This window comes from Pollachius pollachius, assembly GCF_949987615.1.
Source record: "Pollachius pollachius genome assembly, chromosome: 4".
Lineage (NCBI taxonomy): Eukaryota > Metazoa > Chordata > Actinopteri > Gadiformes > Gadidae > Pollachius > Pollachius pollachius.
Window position 1 is genome coordinate 10391406 of NC_136937.1, and position 3412 is coordinate 10394817.

A 3412-nucleotide genomic window follows, 5' to 3' on the forward strand; every position below is an offset into this window, starting at 1 on the left:
AACAAATACATGCTGCACAGATTCTCAGTCCAAAGTAAAATCGTTACCTCAAATTATAACCTCAAAGGCACAAGAAATAAAGAAAGTGTCATGCTACACATACTTGGGTTTTTTATTGGACGAAAATCTTTCATTTAATCCTCATGTAACACATTTGGTAAAGAAACTTAGAGTCAAGCTAGGTTTCTATTTTAGAAATAATGCTTGTTTTAATTTAAAAACTAGAAAATAACTTGTTGCAGCCACCTTTTTATCTGTTCTGGATTATGGTGACACTCTTTATATGCATGCTTCAAAGTCTGTCTTGCGTTCTTTGGACTCTGTCTATCATTTAGCATTACGATTCATAACAAAAGCTGCAACTTGTACAGTTTATCTGGTTGGATGCTGCGAGACCAGTTGAGGAGCATACTGGTCATAAGTATTAATTGAAAAGCACTTGACAGTTGAAGCATAAGAAAGACTATCAGAGCTTGTGTTGTTTGTTGTTGCATGCTTCTAGGGGCGTTTACCCAGAAAACCCTAAATTAAACTCTACCATCAATGTCAGCCAGCGGAAACAGTTGTGGTGTCTGCATGCCGTCCAACCAGCAGTGCTTCCTATAAACAAGCTGGAGCTATACCACCATCAGAAAATACACACACACACACACACACATGCACATACGCACAGACAAACGCACACACACACAGACACACACACACACACACACACACACACACACACACACACACACACACACACACACACACGTATGAACAAAAAGTAAAGTGTATGCACACAGACAGATGAACAAGAAATAAATTGAGTTCATACCCACACTCAGTTGAACCACATAGGAGAGCTGAAAATGAGATAAAACTAACCATGGACAAAGGGTTCCAGTGAATTCACAAAAGCCTTAATTTATTTTTAGAATGTGTGACACTTAGGATCCATGGTTTACTGCAATGTGTCAGCCAGTTTATGAGTCACTTAATTATCCCAGGTTTTCACCTTGCCAAAACTAGGTTTGATTCCCTTTGATCATTGGTGATTAAGAAAACTTAATGCTAGAAAAAGTATTGTTGAATAATTACCAAACAAAAATGTTTACATGTTTTCTGACATATTTTTATTTGTATTTATATTGTAATATGAATTATAAGCATAATTAATTAAAGCAAAAGGTATTCCAAAGAAGTTTGCTCTATCTTGCTTGATGACAACTGAAATTGTGTGTGTGCATCCATGACAATACAAATGTCGTTTAATCTAGTATGGATATGTAATGAAACTCAGGTCATATCACCTCGCCGGATACGCAGATAGAAATAACCGCAACATTTTCCACAAGGCCAACCAATCACAAGTCATTTTCAATCCTTCCGCCTTCAGTCAAATGGGTGTGATGAAAGTATCAAATGTCTTTACTCTTCCACAGATCATCATGATGAGCTGGACGTATGTCTATCTTCCCGTCATCTTGGGTAAAATATTTACGTTAAAATTTCTATTTCAATAATACATGAGTTGTTTATGATGTCCTGTGTAATGATTGATTGGTATTTAGTGTTTTAAAATCACATTTATATATCATCATATGTTGCTCCATGTTGCTGCACATTTGATCGTAATACTAATTGAAAATATTTTTCGTTCAGGTGCTGTTGTGTCCTGTCAGGACGTACTCTCTAACCCAGTAGTGGAGCTGACCGTGAGACCAGGAGAAAACGTTACTCTATACTGTGACTGTAAACTCACACCTAATGTAAATCTTGTTTGGTACAGGAACTGTTCTCATGAAAATCAGCCAACACTATCTCTGAATTGGAAGCACAGAGATCATGGCATTTTTGGTAATGTAGCGAATGAAAGCCATTCCTTTCATTTAAACATGAAGAGGAACGAATCGTCAAACTCATGCGACTTACTGATTAAGAACATTACTAATTCTCACCTTGGTCTTTACTACTGTGGAACTGAAAAACTGGATGGGACAAAAGGAAACAAGGAAAAATATATCTACACATATGGCAAAATAATTACAAGGATTTTGTTAGGTAAGTTGAGTGTTTTTTGTGGTTAAATTCATATGTATATGCAAATATGCAAACGTATTGCATGTCAAGCATGTCAAGCACTTTTTAATGATGGGCACAATGTGCTGATTGGAGACATTTGTGCCACTACGAACTTTACCATTACAATTACATTTACAATCCCTGCGATCATCCTGCACTTTTAAGCTAAAGTTCAGGACAATTGTAGAGGCCATAGAGCGTTTTGAATCATTAAATGTTTAGTTAATTCATTTTTTCTTCTTTTATATCCAACATTTAAATTTATTAATTCATGAAAACATCAAAATGAATCAGCCAGCATCCTTCAGCCAAAGCTTTAGGCCCTTTTCCACGAGGCGACTCACCCACGATAATGAGTTCACCGACGGGGAGAGGGGGGGGCGACCAGGGCTGAGGTAGGCTCTGATGGTTGTTTAGTGTGCGGGGTCTAGAGACACGTAAATGTGCTGCCCCCCTTAGGGTTAGGAGGGCAAAGTCTTTTTCAAACCAGTTTAGTATTATGGGCCTGACTGCGTCCTGTAGAGGGGACTGAGACTGAAATCGGCGATGACGGTGGGAACAGACAATGGGAGGAAACAAATGACCCGATAGCGTAGACCACCACTGATTGTCAAGACCGGTCGTATAGTGTGTACTGCCAAAGTCCTTCCCAACTTTAATGTTCACCTAGTGGGCAGGAGCATTCAGGAGTTATATCCTGGACAATGGTCGAACAAACTTAACTTCTATGAACCAAGATTGTAAAAAGGTAAGAACTAGCACCGCTGAATTTAAGCAACATTATATTTCCTTAGATATCCCTTTAGATGCCGGTGCTGGAGACCCTGCTGCTCCAGACTGTAGACAGTGCTGGGTGCTGCTGGCCATCCTGTGTCCCTCCTCTGCTCTTCTCCTCTCCCTCCTCTCATCCTTGGTCTTCTACCTCCGCTGCAGAAGGAAAGGTAGCGTATATATCTCTGTTAACTGACATCACCCTGTGTCCCTCCTCTGCTCTCCTCTCTTTGTTCCTCTACTTCATCTACAGTCACATGGGTAGGACATCATGTGCTTTTATTCACTGGATTCTCCTGCACCTCATTTGATTGAGTTGTCTCTTTTATTCTAACTCAATTTCTGTCTCAGTTCGTGCTGGAAAACACCCAGGTGTCCCTCAGGAAACCAGACCTTTAACACCGCAACATGAGGTATCTGATAGTACACCACTTACATTAAATGATGTTAAAACCCTGCTCTATTCAGAAGTGTGCTCAGTAGTTGTACTGTCCAAATGTCACGTTGTGTCTGTCTCTCACACGCAGGATGAAAACTACAGCCGTGTGTTTTATGCTGTGTTGGAAACTCCACAACA

The 3412-nt window shown here is 39.6% G+C and overlaps 1 long non-coding RNA gene across 1 annotated transcript; it reads left to right on the forward strand.

Annotated features, from left to right (window-relative positions):
* The first annotated feature begins 1745 nt into the window (after window positions 1-1745).
* On the forward strand, window positions 1746-3412 carry LOC307074547. The gene is made up of 3 exons (XR_013811801.1): window positions 1746-2043; window positions 2859-3005; window positions 3187-3412. It is a non-coding gene; the product is annotated as an uncharacterized lncRNA (long non-coding RNA).